The sequence below is a fragment of the Pelodiscus sinensis genome, chromosome 25 (assembly GCF_052426305.1).
Source record: "Pelodiscus sinensis isolate ZL-2025 chromosome 25, ASM5242630v1, whole genome shotgun sequence".
NCBI lineage: Eukaryota > Metazoa > Chordata > Testudines > Trionychidae > Pelodiscus > Pelodiscus sinensis.
This window is the reverse complement of record NC_143076.1, coordinates 176,094-193,321: the sequence shown is the minus strand read 5'-3', so window position 1 is coordinate 193,321 and position 17,228 is coordinate 176,094. Positions and strand designations below refer to the sequence as shown.

The 17,228-nt window shown below is 58.6% G+C and overlaps 1 long non-coding RNA gene across 1 annotated transcript; it reads right to left on the bottom strand.

Annotated features, from left to right (window-relative positions):
• Window positions 1-1,399: 1,399 nt before the first annotated feature.
• On the bottom strand, window positions 1,400-3,268 carry LOC149521598 (uncharacterized). Its single transcript, XR_016347819.1, has 4 exons — window positions 3,144-3,268; window positions 2,523-2,590; window positions 1,668-2,123; window positions 1,400-1,504 (listed from the first exon to the last, which is right to left on the bottom strand). It is a non-coding gene; the product is annotated as an uncharacterized LOC149521598 (long non-coding RNA).
• Between the last annotated feature and the right edge of the window lie 13,960 nt (window positions 3,269-17,228).

Here is a 17,228-nt window from a genome sequence, read left to right as displayed (position 1 = left end):
TGCCCAAAGACCTGAAATCAAGAGCACGGGAGGTTTCAGCTGACGGCCCAGAGCCCGGCCCCAACTCCTGGGGCTAAAACAGCTTCCTCCTTCTGCAAACTCCCTTCCAGACCCTGCACCCAGACGCTCTCCTCACCCTGCACCCCAACGCCTGCCCCAGGTCACACCTTCCTCCTGCCCCCAAGACCCTCCCAGACCTCACCCCCCTCCGCACAACAGAGCAGCCCTAGGCCACTGGCCAACATCTTGGAGCGACCTCCATCAAAAAGTGTTGCCCCCCGTCCCGCCCTGCTTCCCCTTCTATGGGAGAACCGGGGCAAGGTGCGGCGCTGCCCCTAGGAAGCGCCGCCCCTTTGAAACGCCGGGACAGCGTCACAAAGGGGCAGCGCCGCCCTGTCCACGGCTCGAATAGTCGAGGGAAAATGCATCGACCATTCGATCAGCGACTCCCCGCTTCCCACCCCGCGTCCTACCCGCACGAGGGCCCCAGCCAGCCCCACCCCCGAGCCCTGCCCTGCCCTGGCAGCGCGTCCTTACCTCTCCCACCCGCACGGTGTTGCTGTGCGCCAGGACCCATCTCTCCTTATAGTAGTGCCTGCACCACAGGTCCTCTGCCTGGTGGATGTTGAGGCCTGCAAGAGACAAACCAGGGTGATTCTGCTGGCAGGTCTGAGCCCTTCCCCTCCCACGGGTCCCTGCAGGCATCCCTGGGCAAATGGAGGGGCACAGGGGGCAGAAGGGGAACACAGAGGGACGCATCCCCCCTTGGGCCAGTCTGGGGGGAAAGGGCTGGGTCCCCTCCCCCCGCCGCCGGCACCCTCAGGGTGTCCCTGGGGCCCAGGTCCCGGCTGGGTTCCTTACCCCTGTGGTGCAGGAGGACTCGGTACAGGCTGTGCACCCCCTTCCGGGCCAGCCGGCTGACGTCTTCGGATGGGTCCGAAATAAAAAGGCCCAGCTGGGCCACGTGGTGACCCATCCTCGGCCAGTCGGCGGAGTTCTGAGGGGAGAGAAGAGGGGGGGGGGTCCCTCAGCATCCTGGGGCTGCACGTCCCATGCTAACGGCCGCCGAGGCGGTTCTGAGCTCGGGGGATGGACAGAGACACCTCCCGGGGCGGGGCGGGGCGGGGCGGGGCGGGGCGGGGCGGGGCCGGCCTTGCGAGGAGACAACCCTGAGCAATGGCCCCGACTGAAGGGTCACTCCGGGGGTGGAACAAGGGGATCCACTGACGGCCACTCCCCAGTCTGGGGCCCAGGTGCCCCCCGGAAAGGCCCAGGGTCGCCCCTCCCCGGGGAAAGGAGAACGCGGCCCATTCCCGGCCCATTCCCAGCTCTGCCTCCCGGGGACGCTCCCAGCCCCGCGCCCTGCAGCCCCAGACCCCCCGGCTCCGAGGTCACTTACCTCAAACCCCGGGAGGGTGGTGGCGACTCCCAGCAGGGCCGTGGTGCTGCCAAGGGCCCTGGCTCGCTCCTGGGGCAGGCGGGACTCCAGCCACGGGCTCAGGTGCTGGGGGGGAAAGAGGCAGGTCAGGACCCGTAGGGAGGCGCCGGTTCTGGGCAGAGCCTGGGGCTCCTCTCAGACTGTGCCCCCCCCCAGCCACTGACACAGCTCCTCTCTCGGCCCCCCGAGGAAGCAGGGCCAATGGCCCCGTCCCCCCCACGGGGCTCACCTCCATGATCAGCTGCAGCCTGACGGTGTCTGGGGACTCGGCGAGGAGGCTTGCCAGTAGGGCCTGGAGGTCGACGGGAAGGGCCCGGATGAACTGCTGCAAGACAAGGGGGAGCCCTGGGTCAGAGGGGGGTTGGGGAATCCAGGGTGCAGCCTTGAGCAGGGTCTGAGCCGCCTCGCAGAGCAGGGAGGAGCCCAGGCTGGGCATGGAAGGGACGGGCCCCCAGGGAGAGCAACGGGAAACCTGGAGGGAAGGATTCAAACCTGCAGCTTCTTCTCTCCCTCTGCCCCCACCCCCACTCCTCTCTGGAGCTCCAGCCCAGCCCGGGAGCAGGGCCCGGAGGGACGTACCTGTGTGTGGATGGGCTCCTGCTGCCAGTCCCCAGACACAGTCTGTCCCACGGCCGCCCTCAGCAGGGGGCTCAGGAGCTGGGCCTGTAGGGGAGGCTGCAAGGTGCTGGCAGGAGAGAGGGGCAGAGACTGTTAATTCAGCAGCAGGGCTGTGTCCAGACTCAGGGGGTTTTTCGGGAAAAGTAGCCTTTTTCCGAAAAAACATCACCTGCGTCTAGACTGCAGTCGCGTTCTTTCGAAATTAAATCGAAAGAACGCGGCTTTTCTTTCCACGGCGGTAAACCTCATTTCACGAGGAAGAACGCCTTCTTTGGAAAGTGCTTCTTTCGAACGAAGGCGTTCTTGAATGGAACTAGGGCTTCTTCGAAAGAGAGCATCCAGACTCACTGGGTGCTCTCTTTCGAAAGAGGCTTGCAGTCTAGACATAGCCCAGGAGACAGAGACTTTCCCACTCCCTGGTCAGGGGATCTGCTCTGGAGGGGAGCCGGCGGGGGGGGGTCGGTACCTGAGGCTGCAGGCGGCGTTGAGGCAGTCGGCCAAGACCAGTGGGGTGGGGGAGTCCTCCATGATCTCCTGTGAGACCCAAGGAGACAAAGGGGCGTGTGAGGCTGGGGCCCCCAAGAGACGCTCACACGGCCAGCGCCCCCACCCAGCAGGATCCAACCCCACTGCCTCCCGCTGGCCTGTAGCCCCCCTGCCCGGCACAGGGCCCCTCCCAGCACCCCCCTCCCAAACCGGGACCAGCTCAATCCTTGTCCCCAGGCCGTCTCCTGCCCCTCACTGCCCTGGTGACCAGCCTCTGAACCTCCTCATCCCTGCTCCCCAGGCGCATCCTCAGCAGCCCGCTCTGCTAACCTTCCAGCTCCCCCCCCCATGGCACGGGGAGACCCCTCCCTGTTCCGAATCCCCCTCCCTGTCCAGCACCCCAGACCTGCCCCATTTCTGTGTCCCTCCCTCCTCCAGCATCCCCACGCACCCTCCCCATGTCCACCTCCCCCTCCCCCTCCAGCATTCCTGGCCCCACCCATCCCATTTCCAGCACCCCCACCCGCCGCCATGGCCCAGGCAGACCCCTGTCCACCCCACGTATCCCCTCCCCACCTCCCGGCCGCCGCGACTCGCTCACCACGATCCTGGCCATCATGGTGTCCTTGCAGCAGCGCGGCGCCAGGGTGTCCTCGCCCCTTTGGAGGGCGGCGAGGCAGGCGGGGGGGACGGCCAGGAGGAACCGCTGCAGGGCGGCTGGGCTCTGCACCCCAGAGAGAGTCTGTGAGCCTGGGGCCTGCCTGCCCCCCACGGACAGCTGCAGGGCTCAGGCCTCCCAGGAGTGGAGGTGGGAGCTGCCGGTTGTCCAAGCACCCACACTCCCCCCCCCAACTGCTTCCTCAGGCTTGTGGGGGCCCAGCTGGTGCATGACAAGAGACCTCAGCTTGGGGGGCCCAGGTCATGCAGGAGAAGGGGCCCCAGGGGGATCCCCAGGGACAAGCCCCTCCCGGAGGGGGGGACGTGCTGGGAAGGGGCCGGACAATCTCGGGTCCCCCCCCGTGTGGAGAAGGTTCCTACCGTGTCCCGGGTGTGGAGCTGCTCTTCAATATCATAGATGGCCCCTTCCTCCACCCGGGAGTCCATCCGCTCCTGGCAGAGCTCCGCCGAGGCGCAGGGGGGCTCTGTGCGGGAGGGAAGGGACCAGGGTGACTCCAGCGGCCAGCAGGGGTCACGCGCCCCCATGTCAGGGACCCAGGGCAGGTTGGGCCCCACACGCCCCTCGCAGGGACCCATCCCCCTTCCACCCTCACATCTGCCAACGCCCTCAGCAGAGCCCCCGCCAGGAACAAGAGAGCCAAGCAGCAGCTCCCGCCCCCATCCATTGCCCTGGCTGCGGGGCAGACACTGGGGCTGCCCCCCCGTGTACTGGGTGAGCCCCTGGGCCCAGCATGTTCACGGCCCCTCACCTGGGTCTGAGCGGCTGCAGGAGGTGGCCCGGCTGCAGCTGGAGGCCCAGGCGCTGCTGCTCACTGAGCTGGACCCACAGCTGCAGGGGCTGGTGCGGAGAGGCTGGGGGCTCCCGGAGACTGGCAGGTCCCCGGGGGCCGGGCAGGGCGATGCCCCCTGGTGGTAATGGGGGCTGGGCTCCTGGGGCAGGTGTTTCTCTCCACAGAGGAGGCCCCAGAGCCACCCTACCCGGCTGCCCCGCTGGGCTGGGTCCCGCCTTCCCAGCCGCCTCTGGAGCCAGGTCCGGAGGGGCCTGGCCGGTGGGCGAGTCGCCCCGAGCTGGTGGGATTCAGCTTCCCCGCCCGCGGGGACGGAGGAGCTGCTTCCCACCGGCCCTGGGGCCATCTTCAGGGCTTTCCGGAACCACAGCCTGATGTGTTTGGCCATGCTGCAAATGAGGGGAGCAAAGGGGAGCTTGGGGCGCAGCCTGCAGACCGAAATCCAGGGGTTCCAGCTCCCCAGAGCGACTGCCCCCAGCCCCCAAATGGCCCCTTGCTTATCGGCTCGGTCTTGCACAGGCACTTCTGGCCCTTGACCGAGGGCTGGGCCTGCCTGGAACCCAGCCGGCCCCGGGCGGGATCCAAACCCCTGGGGGCTCTTACCTTCTGCAAAACGCTGTCCGGATGTGGAACTCACAGAGGACAAAGCAACTGTGAGCAGGAGACGCACCAGAGCTAAAGCAACCGGGGGTCTCCAAAGTCCCCTGGGCCCGCCCCCCCCTTTATCAGCCTGAGATGTGGGTTCCTCTGTGAGGTCACCACCTCCCCACCTGCCCTTTGCCTGATCTGCTGAGGGCTGCCCAAAGCCCCTGTGAGGTCACTGCCCCCCCCCTCACCTCACCCTGCCAGGCAAATGTCCTGCCTCTGGCCACCCCTCTGGGAAGTTGGAGCCATTCCTAGGGGTCCCCCCCACTCCCTGACTGGGCATCCTGCGGCCAGCAGCTCCAGTAGCCCCATAGGCTGCTCCCTGCCCTACACTGCAGGCTTCTTGCACAAGAACTGTTTCACACCGGAGTTCTTGCGCAAAAGGTCTCGTGCAAGAGCACCTCCACCCTGCCATGTGCTTTTGCACAAGAGTGTCCATGGCATTGTGAACGCTTTCTTGTGCAAGAAAGCTCTGATGACCATTTTAGCCATAAAAGTGTCTTGCTCAAGAAGCCCCTGGTGCCCGTCCACGCTGCCTTCTTGCACAACAGCTCTTGCACAAAAGGGGCTTATTCCTCGTGGGGAGAGGAATAACTCCTGTGCAAGAAGCCCTCTTTTCTGATGCTTTACTGCAAATTTACTTGCACAAGAATTCACGTGCAGTGTAGACGCGCCACAAGTTTTTGCACAAGAACAGTTGTTCTTGAGCAAAATACCTGCAGTGCAGGCGTGGCCTTGGTGTCACCCAGCACTGGACTTCCTGGCCAGGAGCAAGAGTTAGAGCCTCCCACTCGCCCCGCTGCCTCTCACGGGCTCCCGTCCGGCCCCAGCCCTGGGCTTTGCCCTAGCGCATCCCAGCAAGGCCTCTGGCCTGCACTAGACCCATTGACATGTGGAGAATCCACCACTGCCCTGGGGCGCTTTTGTCTATGGGACTCGGACTCACAGCTGAGCATGGAGCCTGATTTCTCCCAGGACTTGGGCTCTTTCCTGGCCAGGCCCTGGAACTGGTTCCACCTTTGTCTGCCAGGGACCGATACTGTCTCTCCAGGGAGGCCCTGCAGTGCAGGCACCTTCCTTTCCCCCCTCCGGAGCAGTCATTGTTCTGCACCCCACAAAGCAGTGGGGGGCTCCTGGCTGCCCCAGCTCCAATCTCTGAGCTTCTCTCTCAACGGGGGCCAGGCCTGGAGGCTCTAGTCCCCCTGGGTATGTATTTCTACACTACCCCGCTAGTTTGAACTAGCGAGGTAATGTATGCATACCGAACTTGCTAATGAAGCCCGGGATTTGAATTTCCCGGGCTTCATTAGCATAAAGCCGCGCCGCCATTTTTAAAAGCCGGCTAGTGCGAACCCCGTGCCTCGCGGCTACACGCGGCACGGGCTAGATAGTTCGAACTACGTAGCCATTCCGAACTATCTGTACTCCTCGTTCCACGGCACGGGGTTCGCACTAACCGGCTTTTAAAAATGGCGGCGCCGGTTTTATGCTAATGAAGCCCGGGAAATTCAAATCCCGGGCTTCATTAGCAAGTTCGGTATGCATACATTACCCCCCTAGTTCGAACTAGCAGGGTAGTGTAGACATACCCCCTGAGACTCACTGGTGCTGGCTCACCCCCTGTCCTGCTCGTGGCTCCGTTGTCCTCCTCCCCACAGCCCCCCCCAGCTCTAAATGCTGCTCACATCAGTTCCCCTTCCCCGTGGCCAGGCACTGCAGGGCTCTGGGGGCTGGTTTGCTGCCCTCAGCCCTGCAGTAGCCTGCTCCCCAGTTTGCAGCCCCTCCCATCATGCGTGGGGTCTCCTGGTACCGGAGGGAGGACGGGGGCAGACCAGGAAGGTTAATTTGATGTTGCAGCGGCAGGAAGAGGAGGGGTGGCGCAGAGGAGCTGTCAGTACATTATCCCAATACGCCATCCCAGTGCAGGCGTCGCACTCAGCTCTACCTGCAGAGGAGTCTCTATCTGCGCTGAGCAGAAAGGGGGTCTAGGACACACACACAAGTAGCCCCAGAACCACGCAGGAGCAGAGTCGTTCTGCGAAAGGGAGAGGTTTATTGGGTCTGCGAGGGCGGCCGTAGGGGGGTGTCGTGTGTGTGCCACTCATCTCCGTCTGGGCAGCGGCACCGGTCGGGCTCAGAACTGGGCACAGGACCCGACCACGGCACCATCGATCTCCAGTGTATCGATCTGCTGGAAGCCGCGGCAGAGCTGAATTGCAGAACGGCTGCCCATTGGCAAAGACCTTGAAATGCTGGTTCCTGCAGCCGATGGAGAGGAACCCACTCCTCCTGGGGGGAGGAGCAGCCAAGAGAGGGACCCACTCAGACCGGTCTGGCAGCGTGACGTAGTGGAACCAGCGCTGCCTAGGTAGGGTTTTACCTCCCCCCAGTCTGCTTCTGAGACCGAGTTTCCCCCTCTGCCCCATGGGCTAACAACAAGGCACTTTACAAACATTCTCTGTGTCATCGGCATTGTATGAAGGGGGAAACTGAGGCATGGAGCGGCATCTGATTTATATAGCTCAACCCAGTCCCCACCCCTCTCGGTCTGCAGGAAAAGAAGCCAAGTGCTCTTGTTCCCACCAGTCCTCCATTCCCCTGCTTCCACCTGATGTCAAATACACAAAGCTCACTACTTCTTCTTTCCTGCACTTAAGCCAAGCAGATCAGGATGGGGAGGAGACATGAGGGAGCCCCCAGGCTCTTGCTCTTTCTCGCACATACACACACATATATTACTTTAGAAAATGCCAGGTGTGAGCTAGAGGAGAATCTCCATTAACTGTTAGCACTATAGGGCATATGATACATACATAAAGCATTTACAGTCCATCCAGCAGAGGGCAACAATACACCCCGCACACATGTAGCTCCCCCTCCTTTTCCAAATGCCCCAAGATTTAAACTACTGGAGACTACCCATTAGTTGTTAGTTGTATAGGAACTATGGGTATGTCTACACTACAAAGTTAATTCGAACTAACAGCCGTTAGTTGGAATTAACTTTCATAGGTGCTACACATACAAACCGCTAGTTTGGACTTAATTCGAACTAGGTAAACTTCATTCTACCAGGAGTAACGCCAAATTCAAATTCAGTAGTTGGAATTAAGGGCTGTGTAGCCACTTAATTCGAAGTAGCTGGAGCCCAGCCCTCCCCAGGTTCCCCTGGTGGCTGCTCTGGGCCAAACCAGGAAAACTCCTCTCCTCTCCCCTGCCCTGGGGCCCTTAAAGGGGTAGACTCTGGCCAGACGGCACTTGCCAGAGCCAGCCCTGCCAGCAGTCTCTGCCCCGAACCAGCGGCTGCAGGATGAGCCAGGCAGCCAGTGCCAGCGAGCCGTCCCCCCGCCCAGTCCCCCAGCACCCAGGGGCCAGCCAGGGGCCGTAGATGGCGCGCACCCTCCTGGTCTAGTGTGGAGGTCATGGACCTCATTGAGGTTTGGGGGCAGGCCCCCAGCGTCCATGATCTCTGTACTAGGAGGAGGAACGTGGCCGTCTACGGGCGCATAGCGGCCGCCATGGCCCGAAAGGGACACAGGCCACCCAGGAGCAGGTGCACCTGAAAGTAAAACAGCTGCGGCAGGCGTACGCCATGGCCACCAGGGGCGGCGTCGCAGCAGGGGCTGCCACCTGCCCCTACTTCCCTGCCCTCGACCGACTCTTGGGGGGCGGGGCGGTCCGTGCCAGCCCGGGAGGCAGCGAGCCGGGACTGGAGGGCCCTGACCTGGGCACACCGGAGGGGCCACCACAAGGAGTTCCAGCACTGGAGTCGGCAGGGTCATCCAGGGAGACCGTACCGGGGAAGTAGTTCCAATTAAGTAGTTCGGGGGAGGAGGCGGGAGGGAGACCAGGGACCGCGCACGTGGGCCATGCCTCCCACGGATCACACAGACACCTGTGCACGTGCAAGCACATGCCATGCCACGCTCCAGCTGCGTGACACCCAGGGGCCGTGGCCCAATAGGCACATGCATGTCTGAAGAGACCTGACATGCTCCTGACCCTGGGGCGGGACCACAACTTCACAAGTTTTGCTTACAACACACCTGTTGATACAACCTAGCATCATATTTGCTTTTTTTGCAACAGCATCACACTGTTGACTCATATTCAACTTGTGGTCCACTATGACCCCTAGATCTCTTTCCACCATGCTCCTTCCTAGACAGTCGCTTCCCATCTTGTATGTATGGAACTGATTGTTCCTTCCTAAGTGGAGCACTTTGCATTTCTCTTTATTAATCCTCATCCTGTTTACCTCTGACCATTTCTCTAACTTGCTAAGGTCATTTTGAATTATGTCCCTCTCCTCCAAAGAAGTTGCAACCCGACCCAGTTTGGTATCATCTGCAAACTTAATAAGCGTACTCTCTATCCCAATATCTACATCATTGATGAAGATATTGAACAGTACGGGTCCCAAAACAGACCCTTGAGGAACTCCACTTGTTATCCCTTTCCAGCAGGATTTAGAACCGTTAACAACAACTCTCTGACTACGGTTACCCAGCCAATTATGCACCCACCTTATCGTGGCCCTATCTAAGTTATATTTGCCTAGTTTATCAATAAGAATATCATGCGAGACCGTATCAAATGCCTTACTAAAGTCTAGGTATATGACATCCACCGCTTCTCCCTTATCCACAAGGCTCGTTATCCTATCAAAGAAAGCTATCTGATTAGTTTGGCATGACTTGTTCTTCACAAACCCATGCTGGCTATTCCCTATCACTTTATTACCTTCCAAGTGTTTGCATAGGATTTCCTTAATTACCTGCTCCATTATCTTCCCTGGGACAGACGTTAAACTGACCGGTCTGTAGTTTCCTGGGTTGTTCTTATTCCCCTTTTTATAGATGGGCACAATATTTGCCCTTTTCCAGTCTTCTGGAATCTCCCCTGTCTGCCATGATTTTTCAAAAATCATAGCTAAAGGCTCAGATAGCTCCTCTATCAGCTCCTTGAGTATCCTGGGATGCATTTCATCAGGAGCTGGTGACTTGCTGACATCTAACTTTCCTAAGTGATTTTTAACTTGTTCTTTGTGTATCCTATCTTCTAAACTTACCCTCTCTCTGCTTGTATTCACTACGTTAGGCACACCTCCAGACTTCTCGGTGAAGACCGAAACAAAGAAGTCATTGAGCATCTCTGCCATTTCCAAGTTTCCTGTTACTGCTTCTCCCTCCTCACTAAGCAGTGGGCCTACCCTGTCCTTGGTCTTCCTCTTGCTTTTAATGTATTTATAAAAGATCTTCTTGTTTCCCTTTATGCCTGTAGCTAGTTTGATCTCATTTTGTGCCTTTGCCTTTCTAATCTTGCCCCTGCATTCCCGTGTTGCTTGCCTATATTCATCCTTTGTTAGTTGTCCTAGTTTCCATTTTTTATACGACTCCTTTTTTATTTTGAGATCATGCAAGATCTCCTTGTTAAGCCAAGCTGGTCTTTTGCCATATTTTCTATCTTTCCTACACAGCGGAATTGTTTGCTTTTGGGCACTTAACAACGTCCCTTTGAAATACTTCCAACTCTCCTCAGTTGTTTTTCCCTTCAGTCTTGCTTCCCATGGGACCTTACCTACAAGTTCTCTGAACTTATCAAAATCTGCCTTCCTGAAATCCATTAGCTCAATTGTGCTGGTCTCCCTTCTACCTTTCCTTAAGATCATGAACTCTATTATTTCATGATCACTGTCCCCTATACTGTCTTCCACTTTCAAGTTCTCAACTAGTTCCTCCCTATTTCTTAAAACCAAATCCAGAACAGCTTCTCCTCTGGTAGTTTTTTCAACCTTCTGAAACAGAAAGTTGTCTCCAATGCAGTCCAGAAACTTATTGGATAGCCTGCGCCCCACTGTGTTAGTTTCCCAACATATGTCTGGATAGTTGAAGTCCCCCATCACTACCAAATCTTGGGCTTTGGCTAGTTTTGTTAATTGTTTAAAAAAGGCCTCATCCACCTCTTCCACCTGGCTAGGTGGCCTGTAGTAGACTCCTAGCATGATATCACCCTCGTTTTTTACCCCTTTTAGCTTAACCCAGAGACTGTCTACACAGCTATCTCCTACGTTCATCTCCACTTCAGTCCAAGTGTGTACATTTTTAATATACAAGGCAACCCCTACTCCCTTTCTTCCCTGTCTGTCCTTCCTGAGCAAGCCGTACCCTTCCATACCAACATTCCAATTGTGCGTCCCATCCCACCAGGTTTCTGTAATACCAATGATATCAAAGTTGTATTTATTGGTTAGCAATTCCAGTTCTTCCTGCTTATTACCCATACTTCTTGGATTTGTATATAGGCATCTAAGATACTGATTTGATCTTGCCTCCCTGTTGTGCCCTGACCCTCCTTGCTCCTTCCCATTATAGGCCGTAATCCCCCCCATTTCCAACCCATCTCTCAGTCCCGCACATTCAGCACTTACCTGTGGGCTTTGCTCACCTGTCCCCGTCGAGCCTAGTTTAAAGCCCTCCTCACAAGGTTAGCCGGTCTGTGTCCAAACTGAATGACAGGAAATTACCTGTGAGAAATTTGAATGTGTGGAATCCAGGGAGCTCAGGGCTGGGGTGTGTGGGTGTGGGGAGCTCAGGTTAGGGGGATGGAGTGTGAGGATGTGGGGGAGCTCAGGGCAGGGGGGTGGGAAGTCTGTAGATGTGGGGGAGCTCAGAGCAGTGGGATGGAGAATGTGGGAGTATGGGGAGCTCAGGGCGGGGGATGAGGAGTGTGAGGATGTGGGGGAGCTCAGGGCAGGGGGTGGGGAGTGTGGGAGGATGGGGAGCTCAGGGCAGGGGTATGGTGGAGCTCAGGACAGGGGGCTGGGGAGTGTATGGGTGTGGGGAGCTCAGGGCAGGGAGTCCAGGAGTGAGGGGGGGCGCAGTGCAGGGATTGTGGTGCAGGAGTCAGGGGTAGGTGGGGGGGGGGGTGTTTGGAGGCTCAGGGCAGGGGACTGGGAGTGCAGCCACTACACTACTTGGCCACCAAATCCCTGGAGTACACTGTGGCTGTGCAGCCCAGCGTGCTGACAGCACCCAAAGCCCCGCCCCCAGCCCGCCAGGCTTAGTGGGGCACCCCAGAACGGCTTCCTATCGCCCTTGTCTAGCACAACATGGACAGTTGGTTCCCACTACCGTGATCTCCTAGGAGACTGAGACACCATTCTGCCAGGACGGCCCAAGCTGCTGAGGGAAATTGCCCCTCACCATCCCGTCTGTCCAGGTCCCTCTGCCTCTGGGTTTGTTCTTCAAGGGCCAGATGTGTGGGGCTGGGACTGTCCTTGTTCTGTGTTTGCAGAGTGCCCAGCAGAATGGCTCCTGCTTCACCCCTGGCCTAGAAATAACCAGAACAGGCAGTTTGGGGAGGGAAGAACCAGGGAAGGGAAGGTTTGGGGCCGGGGGCTAAGAGGCGGGGCTGGGAGGCAGGGCTGGGGTGGAGATGCAGATGTAGGGAGTTGGGGTGGAGGCTGGAAGAAATGGAACTCAAGGAGCTGGAAGGGTTGGTGAAGGATGGAGTAAAGGGAGGGGGGCCAGTCTACAGGACATGGAGGTGCCAGCCACAGGAGGGAGGAAGAGACGTTTGTTTGACAGGACCCCAGGGATTTGGGAGCGAGGAACAGTGGGAGGGGAGTGGGAAACATTTGGGGAGAGGAACCTTTGGGAGACCTGGTGGTGAGGAGGGCGGCAGTCAATGGGAGAGGAGACAAAAAGGAGCAGGTGCTGCCTGGGTCCAAGGAGGTGGGGAGAGATGGGGTCTGGGTGTCACGAGTACCAGAGTTAGCTGCACCTCCGTCCTCCTCCCTACCTGGTATCTCTGCCCCCTCCCTCCCGAACTTTCCTTCTGCATGTCTCTGGGCCTCTCTGTCAGTGCCAGAGGGGATCCCCCCCCCCCCCATGGCTGGATTCTTCCCTTCCCGAGACATGCAGTCACCATCTCAGTGGGGTGGGAGCCCTTTGATGCTTCGCCTGCGTGTTCCCAGCCGAGAAGGGGCGGCTAATCCCGCAGAAGCAGAGCCCTGCACTTTTGAGTACCTGGACCCAGGGTTTTGCTGCTTTATAGCGGGTGGGGTTAAAATAACGGAACGTCTCTTGTCCCACCAATCCCCCAGGACTCACCCCTCTTCTCTGCATTGCGCAGCGTCCGGGGGATACCGCCCCGCGGGGACACTCATGCCCGTGTCCAAGGGGCTGTCCCGTAGCCTATGTCAGTGTGAAAAGCATTAAAGGACCCTGCCCCAGAGGGAGAGCGTCTCTGGGGGCGTTGTCCCGGGATGACTGCAGTGCTTTGTCCACACCAGAGTAGTGAGAGGCAGCCGCAGCCAGGGTTGCCAGATGGTCAATAAAAATACCAGACATACTTGCCATTGCATCACAACCTAGAGTACATCTTATTTAGAAAATTGAGATATTTTCTCAATTTATCTCCTGGACAGAAAGCTCAAATACTGGACTGTCCGGTTCAAACGGGACACCTGGCAACCCTAGCCGCAGCCCCTGCCCGGAAAAGCTCCCACACTAAGCACCTGGGGGATTTAGGAGCACCAAGCAGTGGGCACAAAGCACAGTCACACACTTGTGCTCCCAACTCCCTTAGGGCTTTGAAAATGCTCCCCTTAGACGAGTTAGAATCAGTGTCCCCGTTTCACAGACGGGAGCTGAGGCCCACTCAGGGGAGTGGCAGGGCCAAGGGCTCTGCAGCAGACCTGGGACTTGAACCTCAGTCTCCCAGAAGTTCCACAACCAGCCCGCTCTGCTTTGCTAAAGGAGCAGGCGGGACTGTTTGTGCAGGAGGATTAGCTGGGCTGGCTGGCTGGCTGGGGCAGGCCACAGCAGGGCTCAGCCCTTGGCCTGGCTGAGAGCGAGGAGAGGCCTGCAGGCTGAGGGGCAGTGTGACGGACCGGGCCGTGTCTGGGCACAGCTGAGGGCGTCTGCTCAGGGCGAATTGCTCAACTTCGGGGCTCCTTACAGCCCCCAGACTGGTGACCTCTCCACACAGGCCACAAACCAATCCCACAGAGCGCTTCAGCTGCCTGCCTGAAGCCTCACGAGCAAAACCCCTCCGGCACCCCAGCAATATCCATGCCCCCGATGGCCCCGGGCCTCATACACCGGTGGGGGTCCTAGCACCCAATCCCACCTACCCCGAACAAGTTCTGTCTGGTCCCAAGAAACCAGCCACAGATCCCTGGTCAATTTACCCTCTGGATCTTACCCACAAATCATGCTGAGCCAATCCTTTAGCATCTAACACCTAAAGGTTTATTATTACAATAAAGAAAAGCATGAGAGTAAGGTTGTTAAAGGAATAGTATGTTACATGCACCGAATCTCCCAGTTCTCGATGCAGCCTCTAGGAGAGATGTTACAGCTGCTTGTTTAAGAGTTCTTGTTGCACATCCTAGGGTCAGGATGGGTTCACAGGTCTCTCGGGCTCTTCGATCCCTGCAATGCTGCCTCTGGGATGAAGTGCTGAGCTGAGAACCAAGATGGCATCGACCACATGGCCTATTTATCCCTCCTTCCTGGCCTCTTCTTGGCTGCAGGAGATCACCTGGTCCTCAGCCTCTCTCTGCTGGCCGCTCTTAGGTGTCCGCCCTCATGCTTTAGGTGTGTCCTTGGCCCATTCAGTGCCATTGTCCCACAGGGCCTCGCTAATTAGCATGTCCACAGGCCGGGCTCTGCCCAATGCTCAACCACATGCAGAGAAATATTCAGGATCCACACAGACTACAGATTCCTAACTACACACACAGACGTTATACAACCACATAAATAGCTTACATAGGACTATCAGATAATAAGCTTCTATTCAGCACCCCACATGGCCCCCTTTTCTACCATTTTCTGGGGCCAACACCCCCACCTATGGGTGCAGCAGTGATCTGGCTGCTCCCCTCAAGATCCAGTAATGTGACAGGCAGTGACTGGAGGAGCTGCCTGGGCATAGACTGTAACCCAGGGGCCCACAGTGCAGCAATCAACAGCAGTGTCTGTGTCTCCCCAGCCCCCATTCAGAGCTGAGTACAGGTACCTCCCCAGCCCCCTCCCCACCCCCGTCTCCTGCTCACAGCAGGTCAATAGGGTTCTCCCATTCTTGGGCCTCTGGTTCCCATGCAGCTGCTCCCAACAGGAGTCCCTTGCAGCCCGGCAGGCTGGGGCAGGCCCCATCTCTCCAGCACCAAGGTGATGACGGATACAGACACCAGGAGGAGCGAGACGAGGGTGCAGCCAATGGCCTAGCGGGCAGGAGATGTGGCCGGCCCTGCAAATGGAAAGGACCTGGTGACAGTCGGGTGCAAAGTGGCAAATGGCTCTGCAGTGCCAGCACTAGGCACAGAGCAGCTGCCGTGTAGAGACCTTGTGTGAGTGCCCAGAGGGCTAGATCTACAGGGGATCATGCTGCAGGGGGCATGTTCCCCCGACAGGAGGCCGAAGTGACAGAGGCTGTTGGGGACTCTCCTCCCTTTGCCCAGGTGGTGTTGGAGGAGCAGGGAAGGACCCAGGTTTGCTCAGGCTGCACCAGGACTTGGTGCAAAGGCCTGACAGGAGCCAGCAACGGACACAGCAGCCCAGACCCTCTCGCCTCTCCCCAGTATGGCTGGCAGCTCACAGGGGCGACCCCGCCCTGGGCACGAGGCCTTGGCACCGGCTGTGGGCTCAGGAGGGGGCGGACATGGGACATAAGCGATGCCGAAGGGAGGGGTGTGGGCATTAGAGGCCACTACCATTGCCCCGCCCCCTTCCCCGCACCTACCCCTGCCCCTGTTCTGAGGCCACGCCCCCACTCATTCCACTCCCCCCTCCCTCTGCTGCTTGGGCTCCCCCACCCTCACTCAGGTTCGCTGGCCTGAGGCTGGGGTTACGGTGCAGGATGGCTGGGGAGTGGGGCGCGGGAGAGGCTGCGGGTTGCAGGCTCTGGGACAGGTTCAGGGCAGCGATGGGAGTTTGGGTGCAGACTCAGAGGCAGTTAACTGTGGGAGGAGGATCCAACAGGAGGCTGGGGTTTGGGGTGGGGGGTGTCTACCCCAGCTGCCTGAGAGATACTAGACTGACTCTGGTTTCCTTGTGTCTCCCCGGCTGGGCTCTCACTCCCACTTCTCCTCTCAGGGTCCCTGCCGGCTCCCCTGCTCTATCTGAATGCGTCCCTGGCGCCTCCAACCCCCCCCCCCCCCCCCCACAAGCCTCACGAATGTGGCCCCGACTGAGACATCTCACTCCCCTGGCACTCCAGCCCCAGCACAGATTAACTCTCCTGGGTTCCAGGGAGAGTGGCATTTGCGGGTCCCTCTCAATCTGAGGGGGGGCCAAAAATGAGGGATCCCCGAACCTCAGTCCTCCCTGTCCCTTCCCCTCACCTCAGTGAGGCTTGTGGGTTTTGGAAGAAGGGTTTTTGTATTTTGCTTTTCTCGTGTGTGGTCCCCAACTGGTTTTTCTGGGGGTCAGTGGCCCTGGAGACAAAAAAGGTTCCTCATCCCTGCCTTTAATAAAGAAAACTTTGAAACCCTTTGTGGGAGACAGAAATTAACATTTTACCTTATTTAAAATGAAGTTTCCTAAAGTTAAAACACCTAATCTGTGTAAACATTCCAATTAAACCAGTCACCCAAGCTCCAGCACTAGCACAATGGCGCCGCGTGATGATGCAATGGACGGTGCGCACCCAGGCTCCTACCCTCAGCTCTCTTCTGCACCCAACCGCCCCGTCCCAGACCCCAAACTCCTCGGTAGAAATGTGGCCCTTGACCACTTGCCAAAATGCCCCCCCCCCCCATTAAACATTATTGACAAAGCCTGATCCAAATGTTTTTTGAAACGTTATTTAATCAGAATTTAAATACATTCTATACAATTGGGAGGGTTGGGGGGAGGGGGACGCAGCTGCTGGCTCCTCAGCTCCTTGTGCTCTCACTGGCTGTCTTCCTGCTGCAAGGGAAGCAGAATCCGTCACATTCATCCCTGGGGACTCAGGGGTACTGGGCCCCCCCAGCATTTCCACCCTCCTCCCCCCTGCGCTGAGACTTGTTCTGCTCTCTGCTCACCCCCCGTCAGGCCCGCAGGGTGAGCTTCTGACCCACCCAGCAGGGACGTGGGGTGGGGGCAGCATGAGGAAAGGGGCGGGGGACTCCCTGAGGGGATGGGAAGGAGACCCTGGCCCTGCCCCACTCTCCTGCATCTGCTCCGGCTGCTCACCATGTATCCCAGGAGCTGATGGGCCTGCCCATGCAGGGCGTGGGCCAGGACCAGCCCGGCCTGGCTGGGGCGCCTCAGGGGGGAGCGGGCAGCGAGCAGAGCCTTGTCTAAAAAGCAGTTCTCCTGCTCTGGCGTGAAGAGCTGCCCAAAGACCTGAAATCAAGAGCACGGGAGGTTTCAGCTGACGGCCCAGAGCCCGGCCCCAACTCCTGGGGCTAAAACAGCTTCCTCCTTCTGCAAACTCCCTTCCAGACCCTGCACCCAGACGCTCTCCTCACCCTGCACCCTAACCCCTGCCCTAGGTCACACCTTCCTCCTGCCCCCAAGACCCTCCCAGACCTCACCCCCCTCCGCACAACAGAGCAGCCCTAGGCCACTGGCCAACAT